The 15331-nt window shown below is 44.2% G+C and overlaps 1 protein-coding gene across 7 annotated transcripts in view; it reads right to left on the bottom strand.

The window, feature by feature from the left end:
• LOC143291554 (AMP deaminase 2-like) overlaps window positions 1-15331 on the bottom strand; it is a 190249-nt gene that overhangs the window by 109264 nt on the left and 65654 nt on the right. The window lies entirely within an intron of this gene.

Here is a 15331-nt window from a genome sequence, read left to right as displayed (position 1 = left end):
AGAAAATGGAAAGTCAGGGAGGCAGTCAGTGCAGCGAAAGAAAGCCTTAAGACGAAGGAAATAACAGGACACACCCAAACCAACAGACAGGGCCTGGGATCGACAAAGATGGAATGGAGGTCCAAGGCACGGGGGAAAGCAAAAAGAGACATGATCATAACAGGAGATCAAGAAGGAAGAGGATGACAAAAGAGTCCAGAAGGCAGTCCAGCAAGGCCAGCAGGGGTAGTGGACAACATGGGAAAATGCACTCCAAAGGAGCCTCAGCTGAAGTGACATGTGGAACATGGCCCCTCTGAGGATCAGCTTCATCCTAAGATCTGTGTACAACCTCCTTCCCTCAAATACAAACTTGGTGAAATGGGGAAAGCAGATGACCCTTCGTGCCCACTCTGCCATAGCAAACAAACAGTGGAACATGCCAAGGACAGTACACATGGAGGCGCAACCAAGAGCTTAAAGAAACTGCACACGTGGTGAGCACTGTCCAAGGAGCACCAACCCCACCAGAAGTTCCAGTAGAGTTCCCCTCGGCAGAAGGCTAATAATGTCTGGCCAGGAACAGCATCCAAAGTTTCCAAAGCATGGAAATGCGGGCTGCTTGATGGTGCCGGAGATTGGGAATGATAAGCTGACCTACCAGAGGGGAAGAAACACCCGGAAATCATCAGCAAGCATGGCATGAGACCTGACATGGTACTCAAATCCAAGGCAATGAAAAAGCGATTCTGACTGAGCTCACTGTGCCATATGAAAGCAGAATGGAGGAAGCTCACATCTACAAGACCAAGAAGTATGCTAGTCTAGCCAGCAACTTGAGAGAATCTGGCTTCCAAGCCAAAGTCCTTGCCATAGAGATTGGTGCAAAAGGGTTTGTGGGTGCATCTGCCCACAGCCTCAAGAAACAGCTGTTGATTTCTGGCAGAGAGCGGACATGGGCTCTCAAGACAATGGCAGAAGCAGCAGAAAAGAGTTCCAGCTGGATCTGGTCAAGAAGGAATGAAATGAGGAATGAGGAATTAAATTTCCCCACTCAAACTAAGCGTAGTGATGGCTCAGGGGTTAAAACATCTGCCTCACTTGACTGAGGGGGGGCTTCTTCTCTAAAAACCTTGTACTGTCCAGCTCTCCCTAGAGTTTCTTATCACTATATACACATTTGTGTGTGTGTGTGTGTGTGTGTGTGTGTGTGTGTGTGTGTGTGTGTGTGTGTGTGTGTGTGTGTGTATGTTGAACATTAAAACATGGCACTTTCATAAACCCAAATCAAATCATGTTGCTTGCCACCCAGTGGACGTGAAGGGGTCATTTTAGGCATGAAAACTGCTCAAAAACAATGTTCACAGTTCAAATCACATCAAAAGACCAATTCATGCTGCATGTTATTACCGGGTACTTAGAAACGAACAACATTAACACTTCAACTGACATCAAAAATACCAATTCATGCTGCATGTCATTCAGTCAAACTGAAGTTTAAATCAGGTTAAAAACATTCAATTCCTTCCATGCAGAGAACTAGATATAATAATAATAATATTTTCAAAAATATGAATACAATAAAAGAAGGCACTGCACAGTGTAGACAGTTCAGTTCAGTTCAGTTTCTCGAGGAGGCATCACTGCGTTCAGACAAATCCATATATGCTAAGCAGATGCCTGACTAGTGTGGTAACCCAACACACTTTGGCCTTGAGAACAAAAAATAAAAAAAATGTTAAAAGAGAGCGAGAGGAAAGAGACAAAGAAAAAGGGAGGAGGGTGTGGAAGAGGCAGGGTGGGGGAGGGGAGAGGGGGGAGGGAGAGGGGGGAAGGAGAGGAGGGAGAAAGACAGGAGGGAAAAGTGTGGAAAGGAGCTGACAGACAGCATTTGTTTTATTGTGTGTAGGCCATGGTTCCCCAATGCCTGGATAGGGTAAGCGAACATTTCACAATCATTGTACAACTCAAATATACAGTAAATTCAAAAACTTCAAAACAATGCTGCCCATGTGACTCTCAGAGTCCCAAATATTAATCACATTTCTCCTCACCTCCATACTCTGCACTGGCTCCCCACTGAAGGGAGAATTATGTACAAACTTTCATGTCTCTGCTATTCTGCTTTCCACTCCACATCACCTATCTGTCTTTCTGACCTCATCAGTGCTTACACTCCCCCAAGAACTCTCCGTTCTTCTTCTGACTATTTACCTTCTGAAACTTCTTTATATCAGTACAATAACCTCTGATGAATGTTCTTTCCTCTTTGCTCTTCCTCATATTTGGAACAACCTTCCTCATCATATCTGTGCATCTGACGGGCGCAACAGCCAAGCGGTTAAAGCATTGGATTTTCAATCTGAGGGTCCCAGATGCTCCCAGCCTGGTGGGTAAAGGGTGGAGATTTTTCCAATCTCCCAGATCAACACATGTGCAGACCTGCTTGTGCGTGAACCCCCTTTGTATGTATACACAAGCAGAAGATCAAATATGCTCGTTAAAGATCCTGTAATCCATGTCAGCATTCGGTGGGTTATGGAAATAAGAACATACCCAACATGCATACCCCAAAAACGAAGTATGGCTGCCAACATGGTGGGGTAAAAACGGTCATGTGCGTAAAAGCCCACTCATGTAAATGCGAGTGAACATGGAGTTACAGCCCACAAACAAAGCAGACGATGACGAATATCCGTACATCTGATTCTATCCTCGCCTACCACTCTTCACAACAGTCCAGAACTGAACATCCACAAGCTGTGGTCAGATGGGCACTGCCAGGGAAAAGCAAGACAGGCGGACCTAGGCACATGGAGGAGAATTGTGGAAGAGATCTGGGACAAAATCAGCTGGGTCGCTAAAAGATGGAAATGGCTGAAGAAGATTTGTTGGTACCTAAATACACTTCAGCTGGAGTGATGAGAAATCCTGAAGTCGGTCAGTACAGAAACTACAGGTATTTATCCATTACACCATTCTTGTTTTCATTACACAGTACAATGCAAGACCTAAATTACAGAAACTACAGGTATTTATCCATTACACCAATCTTGTTTTCATTACACAGTACAATGCAAGACCTGAATTACAGAAACTACAGGTATTTATCCATTACACCAATCTTGTTTTCATTAGACACTACAATGCAAGACCTGAATTACAGAAACTACAGGTATTTATCCATTACACCAATCTTGTTTTCATTAGACACTACAATGCAAGACCTGAATTACAGAAACTAGCAGGTATTTATCCATTACACCAATCTTGTTTTCATTAGACACTACAATGCAAGACCTGAATTACAGAAACTACAGGTAGACAGACAGGTAGGGCTGAAGAGAGACAGACATACAGACAGATAGGGCTAAAGAGAGACAGACAGACAGACAGGTAGTACTGAAGAGACAGACAGACAGGTGGAGTTAAAGAGAAAGGGGTAACTGTACAGATGTAGAAAGGACACACAGCCCTGGGACAGACAGACAGACAAACAGGTAGGGCTGAAGAGACAGACAGACAGACAGAGCTGAAGAGACAGACAGACAGACAGGTAATGCTGAAGAGACAGACAGACAGACAGACAGACAGACAGACAGGCAGAGCTGAAGAGACAGGCAGGCAGACAGACAGGTAGAGCTGAAGAGACAGACAGACAGACAGACAGGTACAGATGAAGAGACAGACAGACAGACAGGTAGATCTGAAGAGACAGACAGACAGACTGACAGGTACAGATGAAGAGACAGACAGGCAGACAGACAGGTAGAGCTGAAGAGACAGACAGACAGGTAGAGCTGAAGAGACAGACAGACAGGTAGTGCTGAAGAGACAGACAGACACATAGGTGGAGCTGAAGAGACAGACAGACAGACAGGCAGAACTGAAGAGACAGACAGACAGACAGGCAGAACTGAAGAGACAGACAGACAGGTAGTTATAAAGCTGAAGAGACAGACAGACAGACAGACAGGTATTGTATTGTATTGTATTGTATTGTATTGTATTGTATTACTCCAGAGAAAATACCTATCAAAGTGCATTTTTTCTACACAATTTTGCCAGGGACAACACTTTTGTTGTCATGGGTTCTTTTATGTGCACTAAGTGTGTGCTGCACAAAGGACCTTGGTTTATCATCTCATCCAAATGACTAGCACCCAGACCACCACCACTCAAGGTGTAGTGGAGAGGGAGAAAATAGTGGCCAGTGTGAGATATGAATCAATGCACTCAGATTATCTGGCTTCCTTAAGGCAGACATGTTAGCACTTGGCCACCACTCCACTTGCAACAGTATAGGATGTCAGTACTGAGTCAATATTTTTTCATCCCAATACTCGCCTTGGCTTACCACTTCACTGGTCTAGATGCTAGATATACTTAGGTACTAAAGGGACGTATTTCGGCAACAAAACCAATAGAGTATTGCACTGTATCACTCCTTGTTTTTATGTATGATAGCCGTGTTTGACTATGACCATCAGAACAGCAGAGGAGATAACTGCTGTCCCGACAATCTGGGCTAGAATTTGATTATAGTGGAGAGTGTCTTGCCCAAGTTAATCCCCACTCTCTCAGCCATGAGGGTGTTAGGACAGTCGGCGTTGGGATGGTTCCCAAAGGCCAACTTGCCCCCAAGGCTGCAGCACTAAGAGCCAGTGCAATTTTGCCTCCCAGTTTGAGAGTCATAGTCCTTCACAATAGACTAAGCGTAAATCACTAAATGATTTCCCATTGCAATGGAGAAACCATTGATAATAACTATAGCTCTCACTCTGCTGTTGGCCCAACTGTAAACTGATGTCAATCTATGATATAAGCTCATACATACTGTTCATGTCACAACTGATATCACAGTTTGAAGTTTTTGCTGCTCTCCCAAGCTACATACAGCACCAACCACACAGGTAGGATATCAGAATTGTTCCAATGTTAAGTTAGTCATTCTAATGAGACAGTAAAGGGAGGACTTGTGTGCAGGATGCACTTAGCATACATATAAAAATATATCTAAAAAAAAACATGCTGACAAAAGGGTTGTCCCTGGCACATATTCTGTAGGCAAATAAATATTGATAATCTAACAAATATGTACACTTGCAGACTTGCAGAAAAAGAAAAGAAAAAACATGGGTGACAAGTCTTAAGAACAACTGATGCAAAATTCAGTCACAGCAGAACACAAAATTTCAGACACACTTATAGGTACACAGGTCAGACACGCAATGTAACACAACACTTTCAGACACATTTATAGGTACACAGGTCAGACACGCAATGTAACACAACACTTTCAGACACACTTATAGGTACACAGGTCAGACACGCAATGTAACACAACACTTTCAGACACATTTATAGGTACACAGGTCACACACGCAATGTAACACAACACTTTCAGACACATTTATAGGTACACAGGTCAGACACGCAATATAACACAACACTTTCAGACACATTTATAGGTACACAGGTCAGACACGCAATGTAACACAACACTTTCAGACACATTTATAGGTACACAGGTCAGACACGCAATGTAACACAACACTTTCAGACACACTTATAGGTACACAGGTCAGACACGCAATGTAACACAACACTTTCAGACACACTTATAGGTACACAGGTCACACACGCAATGTAACACAACACTTTCAGACACACTTATAGGTACACAGGTCAGACACGCAATGTAACACAACACTTTCAGACACACTTATAGGTACACAGGTCAGACACGCAATGTAACACAACACTTTCAGACACATTTATAGGTACACAGGTCAGACACGCAATGTAACACAACACTTTCAGACACACTTATAGGTACACAGGTCAGACACGCAATGTAACACAACACTTTCAGACACACTTATAGGTACACAGGTCACACACGCAATGTAACACAACACTTTCAGACACACTTATAGGTACACAGGTCACACACGCAATGTAACACAACACTTTCAGACACACTTATAGGTACACAGGTCAGACACGCAATGTAACACAACACTTTCAGACACACTTATAGGTACACAGGTCAGACACGCAATGTAACACAACACTTTCAGACACACTTATAGGTACACAGGTCACACACGCAATGTAACACAACACTTTCAGACACACTTATAGGTACACAGGTCAGACACGCAATGTAACACAACACTTTCAGACACACTTATAGGTACACAGGTCAGACACGCAATGTAACACAACACTTTCAGACACATTTATAGGTACACAGGTCAGACACGCAATGTAACACAACACTTTCAGACACACTTATAGGTACACAGGTCAGAGCCAGCTAGTGTTGAATCAGCAATGGTTCAGCATGCACAAGAAAGTCACCATCATTATTATGTCTGCAAGATCGCTGGGAGAGATTACACTGCAAACAGCTGGATACAGAGTTCATTTACACAGCATATGTGACCTTCACCACACAACTAAAACATCTGGTGTCCACATTTCACTTACTGCCCATCATTTCCACTGCATGATGATATTCTATATGCTCTGTATTGCCCATCATTACCACTGCATGATGATATTCTATATGCTCTGTATTGTCATCATCTCCACTGCATGATATTCTATATGCTCTGTATTGCCCATCATTACCACTGCATGATATTTTATATGCTCTGTATTGCCCATCATTACCACTGCATGATGATATTCTATATGCTCTGTATTGCCCATCATTTCCACTGCATGATGATATTCTATATGCTCTGTATTGCCCATCATCTCCACTGCATGATGATATTCTATATGCTCTGTATTGCCCATCATTACCACTGCATGATGATATTCTATATGCTCTGTACTGCCCATCATTACCACTGCATGATGATATTCTATATGCTCTGTATTGCCCATCATTACCACTGCATGATGATATTCTATATGCTCTGTATTGCCCATCATTACCACTGCATGATGATATTCTATATGCTCTGTATTGCCCATCATCTCCACTGCATGATGATATTCTATATGCTCTGTACTGCCCATCATCTCCACTGCATGATGATATTCTATATGCTCTGTATTGCCCATCATTACCACTGCATGATGATATTCTATATGCTCTGTACTGCCCATCATCTCCACTGCATGATGATATTCTATATGCTCTGTACTGCCCATCATTACCACTGCATGATGATATTCTATATGCTCTGTATTGCCCATCATCTCCACTGCATGATGATATTCTATATGCTCTGTATTGCCCATCATCTCCACTGCATGATGATATTCTATATGCTCTGTCCAACCACAAAGACTCGGCTTTCAAATCAGAGAGAACATATGGCTGGAGGAAGAGAGAGATTGGTTGGGGGAAGGGGAGGGGTGGGGGAGGGGGTGATTAGAAAAAAAAAAAAATCTTAAACAATATTCAACATAAATACCTTTTGAGAAAGACAAAACCAAATCAGCTCACACTGGAAGACAATCATCTGAGCATGTATGGAAAATCTATTTTTAATTGCTGTTTGAAATGTTAACTCCAGAAAGATAGTCAATGTCTTTTTCAGACTGTTCATTGTTTACCTATTGACTGATTGATTGACTGATGGTGTGTGTGTGCGTGCATGCATGCGTGCATGTGTGTGTCTTATAAATCTTGTTCAAGTTAAACTGACAATCGATATTTAATTCTGAATCCAGTTCATTTTGGATCACAAACAACAGAAAGAAAAAGAGACAAGCATAATAACTTTTTTCTTTTTTTTCTTTTTTTTTACTACAAAAAAAGAGATAAGCATAGCAAAAAATAAAATCTTCTCAGCCAGCAAAAAAATTGGACATGCATTCTTGTTTGCCATCTGTGGAGAATGACAAATGAATTATACTCACAAAAGGTAGAAGTATCAAGATCACAACATCACCGCAAGTAAAGTAGATAAATAAATAAGAAAAAAGCAGGATAGAGAATGGTGTTGGAACACATGAATCCATATTTCTCCAAGCCTTCAGCAGCAACAAAGACGATACAGTAATCATGTTCCCCATCAGCAAGGACAGTAAATTACACATGACACAACCATCAGGATCATAATTAGAAATATCACACGACACCAAAAAAAAAACCCCAATAATAATGACAATAAATAACCCTTTAGGCTAACAGGAAAAAGCACCACCACACTCATGGGTAGGAGTGACTTATTTTTTGTAACACTGAAAAGTTTGCAGCCAAGGTCCATGCCAGGGAAGCTAAACAAACACCATCATTATAAATCATCATAACAAACACCATCATTATAAATCATCATAACAAACACCATCATAACAAACACCATCATTATAAATCATCATAACAAACATCATCATTATACATCATCAAAATAAACACCACCAATATAAATCATAATAAACACCATCATTATAAATAATAAACACCATCATTATAAATCATCAAAATAAACAGAGTGCTGGCCAAGCGGTAATGACAAAGAAGCCAGAGAATCAAAGGGTACGGGGATCGAATCCCACTCTTGCCAGAATTTTCTCCCCCTCCTCTGGGCATTGAGTGGTGGTCTGGATGCTAGTACCGGGTAATTGAGGTAATATGATAAACTGAGGTCCCATGTTATGCAGCATGCAGTTTCAGTTTCAATTTCTCAAGGCAGCGTCCTTCGGTTCGGATGAATCCACAAATGCTCCACCACATCTGTGAGGCAGATGCCTGACTAGCAGCATGACCCGACTTTCACACACAGAGAAACCTGCTGTGACAAGAAGCAATACAATACAATACAACACAGTACAATACAATACAATACAACACAGTACAATACAATACAATGACAGAAGTGACAGTCACAGTGACAGTGCATGTCTTAATTCTAAAATTAATCAAACAAAGAGGGGTTTTTGTTGTTGTTGTTGAATACAGATTTGGGTATAAAAACAGGAGAACTCTGATCCCCTCCCTTGTGACTGTATACCTGTCCACAGCATCACACATGGCAGACATGACGGTAATGTTCTGAACCCAGTGTCACAACAACTACTGGCAAGTGTTCTGTCTATCACAGATACAAGACTGCAAACAACAGAAACATGGGGGAAAAAAGGAGGGGAGGGGGTGGGGGATGGAGGTGGGGACAGTCTGAGCCACTCTGCTTCAAACTGCAGGATTACTGGTGACATTATCATTTTCTGATATGATGATTCATGTTTTCTGCAGTCTGTATGACTTATTGTGTTAGTAATGTTCTGTTATTTATTGTTGTTGTGTTTTTGTGTGTTGTTGTTGTTGTTTTGGTGTGTGTGTGTGTGTGTGTGTGTTGTACATGTATGTGTGCTATTGTATGTCACAGTATGAGCACTGTTTCAAGGGAAGCATCATGAGCTCACTGTATGAGGAGTTTGTGCCACTCAAGTACTGTACAGTGGTAGTAGTAGTATTTATCATTATTATCATCATCGTTAGTAGTATTACCTAGTATCATCATGCATCATTATCGTCATCATTATTATCCTATTTACTACAATTATTATCATCTTTTTTTAATCACTATTGTTCAGATTTATTATCATTATCATCAGTAGTAGTAGTAGTAGTGGGAAGTAAGGGTTGTTGTCTGAAGGGACAGGATCTGACAGGAAGACAGTACAGCCATCATGATGAACAAAGAAATCAAGAAGTAAGGGTTGTTGGCTGAAGGGACAGGATCTAACAGGAAGACAGTACAGCCATCATGATGAAGCAACAAAGAAATCAGGAAGTAAGGGTTGTTGTCTGAAGGGACAGGATCTAACAGGAAGACAGTACAGCCATCATGATGAACAAAGAAATCAGGAAGTAAGGGTTGTTGGCTGAAGGGACAGGATCTAACAGGAAGACAGTACAGCCATCATGATGAACAAAGAAATCAGGAAGTAAGGGTTGTTGTCTGAAGGGACAGGATCTAACAGGAAGACAGTACAGCCATCATGATGAACAAAGAAATCAAGAAGTAAGGGTTGTTGTCTGAAGGGACAGGATCTAACAGGAAGACAGTACAGCCATCATGATGAACAAAGAAATCAGGAAGTACGGGTTGTTGGCTGAAGGGACAGGATCTAACAGGAAGACAGTACAGCCATCATGATGAACAAAGAAATCAGGAAGGGTTGTTGTCTGAAGGGACAGGATCTAACAGGAAGACAGTACAGCCATCATGATGAACAAAGAAATCAGGAAGTAAGGGTTGTTGGCTGAAGGGACAGGATCTAACAGGAAGACAGTACAGCCATCATGATGAAGCAACAAAGAAATCAGGAAGTAAGAGTTGTTGGCTGAAGGGACAGGATCTAACAGGAAGACAGTACAGCCATCATGATGAAGCAACAAAGAAATCAGGAAGTAAGGGTTATAGGCAAGGGCAGAGGAAGCGCATTTGAAAAAATCCATTCAACAAAGGAAATACTGTTCCCCCACCCCTCTACCCTTCACCCCCACCCCCTACCTCTCACCCCCACTACCTGTCAGTTATCAGTAGTGATAAAGGGCCACAACCTCGCTAACATACCAGATGGCCATGAACGCACACAGACACGCACTGAAACACTAACACACACACACACACACACACACACATGTAAGCTTGCACACACACACACACACACACACACACAGAGGCACGCACACACACCATCCACATGCTAAGCAAGCAGAAAAGGGCAGGAACCGGTGAATCAAGAAAAGGTGGTATCAAATACCAGCATCCACATGCACGAAGCCAGCAGCTACAAGCAGAAAACATAAGGGCACCAAAAAAGAGATAGATAACATGCACCAAATTACTCTCTTTCAGCATCACCAAATCGTTCTCTTTCAACATCACCAATCACCAAATCGTTCTCTTTCAGCATCACCAAATCACTCTCTTTCAGCATCACCTCACCAATCACCAAATCGCTATCTTTCAGCATCACCTCACCAATCACCAAATTACTCTCTTCAGCATCACCAATCACCAAATTGCTATCTTTCAACATCACTAATCACCAAATTGCTATCTTTCAGCATCACCAATCACCAAATTACTCTCTTTCAGCATCACCTCACCAATCACCAAATTACTCTCTTCAGCATCACCAATCACCAAATTACTCTCTTTCAGCATCACTAATCACCAAATTGCTATCTTTCAGCATCACCAATCACCAAATTACTCTCTTTCAGCATCACCAATCACCAAATTACTCTCTTCAGCATCACCAATCACCAAATTACTCTCTTTCAGCATCACTAATCACCAAATTGCTATCTTTCAGCATCACCAAATTACTATCTTCAGCATCACCAATCACCAAATTACTCTCTTTCAGCATCACTAATCACCAAATAGCTATCTTTCAGCATCACCAATCACCAAATTACTCTCTTCAGCATCACCAATCACCAAATTACTCTCTTCAGCATCACTAATCACCAAATTGCTATCTTTCAGCATCACCAATCACCAAATTACTCTCTTTCAGCATCACTAATCACCAAATCGCTCTCTTTCAGCATCACCAAATTGCTCTCTTTAAGCGTCACCAATCACCAAATTACTATCTTTCAGCATCACCAATCACCAAATCGCTCTCGTTCAGCATCACCAATCACCCTCTTTCAGCATCACCAAATCGCTCTCATTCAGCATCACCAATCACCAAATCGCTCTCTTTCAGCATCACCAATCACCAAATCGCTCTTGTTCAGCATCACCAATCACCAAATCGCTCTCTTTCAGCATCACCAATCACCAAATCGCTCTTGTTCAACATCACCAATCACCAAATCGCTCTCTTTCAGCATCACCAATCACCAAATCACTCTTGTTCAGCATCACCAATCACCAAATCGCTCTCGTTCAGTGTCACCAATCACCAAATCGCTCTCGTTCAGCATCACCAATCACCAAATCGCTCTCGTTCAGCATCACCAATCACCAAGTCACTCTCATTCAACATCACCAATCACCAAATCGCTCTCTTTCAGCATCACCAATCACCAAATCGCTCTCGTTCAGCATCACCAATCACCAAATCGCTCTCTTTCAGCATCACCAATCACCAAATCGCTCTTGTTCAGCATCACCAATCACCAAATCGCTCTCTTTCAGCATCACCAATCACCAAATCGCTCTCGTTCAGCGTCACCAATCACCAAATCGCTCTTGTTCAACATCACCAATCACCAAATCGCTCTCGTTCAGCATCACCAATCACCAAGTCACTCTCGTTCAGCATCACCAATCACCAAATCGCTCTCGTTCAGCATCACCAATCACCAAATCGCTCTCGTTCAGCATCACCAATCACCAAATCGCTCTCGTTCAGCATCACCAATCACCAAATCGCTCTCGTTCAGCGTCACCAATCACCAAATCGCTCTTGTTCAACATCACCAATCACCAAATCGCTCTCGTTCAGCATCACCAATCACCAAATCGCTCTCGTTCAGCATCACCAATCACCAAATCGCTCTCATTCAACATCACCAAATCGCTCTCGTTCAGCATCACCAATCACCAAATCGCTCTCTTTCAGCATCACCAATCACCAAATTACTATCTTTCAGCATCACCAATCTAATAAGAAAGAGAAAGTGGAGGAGAGTGGAGGAGAGAGGTTTAGCTTCTGTTTCAAGGACTGAAGGAGAGGTCAGAGTGTGTGGACTGGTCCACATCTGTTTTAAGATATATTAAAAAAAAAAAAGATACAGGGGTGAGAGACAGACAGGGGGTGACAGACAGACAGACAGACAGGGAGTGACACACAGACAGACAGACAGACAGGGAGTGACACACAGACAGACAGACTGGGGGTGACAGACAGACAGACAGGGAGTGACAGACAGACAGGCAGGGGGTGACAGACAGACAGACAGGGAGTGACAGACAGACAGACAGACAGACAGGGAGTGACACACAGACAGACAGACAGACAGGGAGTGACAGACAGACAGGCAGGGGGTGACAGACAGACAGACAGGGGGTGACAGACAGACAGACAGACAGGGAGTGACAGACAGACAGGGGGGTGACAGACAGACAGACAGACAGGGAGTGACAGACAGACAGGCAGGGGGTGACAGACAGGCAGGGGGTGACAGACAGGCAGGGGGTGACAGACAGACAGACAGACAGGGAGTGACAGACAGACAGGGGGTGACAGACAGACAGACAGACGGAGTGACAGACAGACAGGCAGGGGGTGACAGACAGACAGACAGACAGGGGGTGACAGACAGGCAGGGGTGACAGACAGACAGACAGGGAGTGACAGACAGACAGACAGACAGGGGGTGACAGACAGACAGACAGACAGGGGGTGACAGACAGACAGACAGACAGGGAGTGACAGACAGACATGGGGTGACAGACAGACAGACAGACAGGGAGTGACAGACAGACAGGCAGGGGGTGACAGACAGACGGACAGACAGACAGGGGGTGACAGACAGGCAGGGGGTGACAGACAGACAGACAGGGAGTGACAGACAGACAGACAGGCAGGGGGTGACAGACAGACAGACAGACAGGGAGTGACAGACAGACAGACAGGCAGGGGGTGACAGACAGACAGACAGACAGGGGGTGACAGACAGGCAGGGGGTGACAGACAGACAGACAGACAGGGAGTGACAGACAGACAGGGGGTGACAGACAGACAGGGGGTGACAGACAGACAGACAGACAGGGAGTGACAGATAGACAGGGGGTGACAGACAAACAGACAGGGGGTGACAGACAGGGGGTGACAGACAGACAGGGGGTGACAGACAAACAGACAGGGGGTGACAGACAGGGAGTGACAGACAGACAGGCAGGGGGTGACAGACAGACAGGGGGTGACAGACAAACAGACAGGGGGTGACAGACAGGGGGTGACAGACAGACAGACAGGGGGTGACAGACAGACAGGCAGGGGGTGACAGACAGACAGACAGGGGGTGACAGACAAACAGACAGGGGGTGACAGACAGGGGGTGACAGACAGACAGACAGGGGGTGACAGACAGACAGGCAGGGGGTGACAGACAGACAGGGGGTGACAGACAAACAGACAGGGGGTGACAGACAGGCAGGGGGTGACAGACAGGCAGGGGGTGACAGACAGACAGACAGGGGGTGACAGACAGACAGGGGGTGACAGACAAACAGACAGGGGGTGACAGACAGACAGACAAACAGACAGGGGGTGACAGACAGGGGGTGACAGACAGACAGACAGACAGGGGGTGACAGACAGACAGACAGGGAGTGACAGACAGACAGGCAGGGGGTGACAGACAGGGGGTGACAGACAGACAGACAGACAGACAGACAGGGGGTGACAGACAGACAGACAGGGAGTGACAGACAGACAGGCAGGGGGTGACAGACAGACAGACAGACAGGCAGGGGGTGACAGACAGACAGACAGACAGGCAGGGGCTGACAGACAAACAGACAGACAGGCAGGGAGTGACAGACAGACAGACAGGGGGTGACAGACAGACAGGAGGGGAGAGACAGACAGACAGACAGACAGGAGGGGAGAGACAGACAGACAGACAGACAGGAGGGGAGAGACAGGCAGGGGGAGAGACAGACAGACAGACAGACAGGAGGGGAGAGACAGACAGATAGGGGGAGAGAGACTGACGGGGGCGGGGGGGGGGGGAGGGGAGACAGACAGACAGGGGGTGAGAGACACACAGGCAGACAGACAGAGACAGAGAACTCATGACTTTATTTCTCAAAAAACTAAGATTTTCAATGTTTCATTATGTCCTTGCTAATCTCCATCCACCACAAAGAGTACACACATGAATATAAAAGAGGAGGAACGAGTGAGAAAGAGTTACAGACTGACAAAGAGAGAGAGAGAGAGAGCACCCAAATCTTTATTTCTCAAAGACTAAGATTTTAGGCATGGGCTTCAGCATGTCCTTGCCAATCCACATCCACTACAAAGAGTATGCAAGTATATAAAAGAAGAGAGAAAGAGTCAATAAACAGAGTCAGAGAGGGTCTAACAGGCAGAGACTTGCAGACAGAGAGACAGAGAGAGACAGAGAGAGGTGATGCGATACTCAAACAAACAGCAGCGAGAAAAAAGAAGCAAAACACTGGCAGTGAAGCATGCAACCACCAAGTGGAACAAGGGGAAACCTGAAGCATTGCAATCATGCAGATGTGAGTGCCAAAAACACAGTAAAGGCTGTTTTAAATTGATCATGGCTTTACAACATGATACACACTGACAGGTACCAATCAACCAGCAGAATCAAGAACAAAACTGTCAGCAGAATAAACATGGGAGCCATGGCGGGCGTGAAGAACAAAGAACAGGAAAA

The sequence above is a fragment of the Babylonia areolata genome, chromosome 17 (assembly GCF_041734735.1).
Source record: "Babylonia areolata isolate BAREFJ2019XMU chromosome 17, ASM4173473v1, whole genome shotgun sequence".
NCBI classification, from domain to species: Eukaryota; Metazoa; Mollusca; class Gastropoda; order Neogastropoda; family Buccinidae; genus Babylonia; species Babylonia areolata.
Note: the sequence above shows the minus strand (reverse complement) of the source record. Positions and strands in the feature narration are given on the sequence as shown.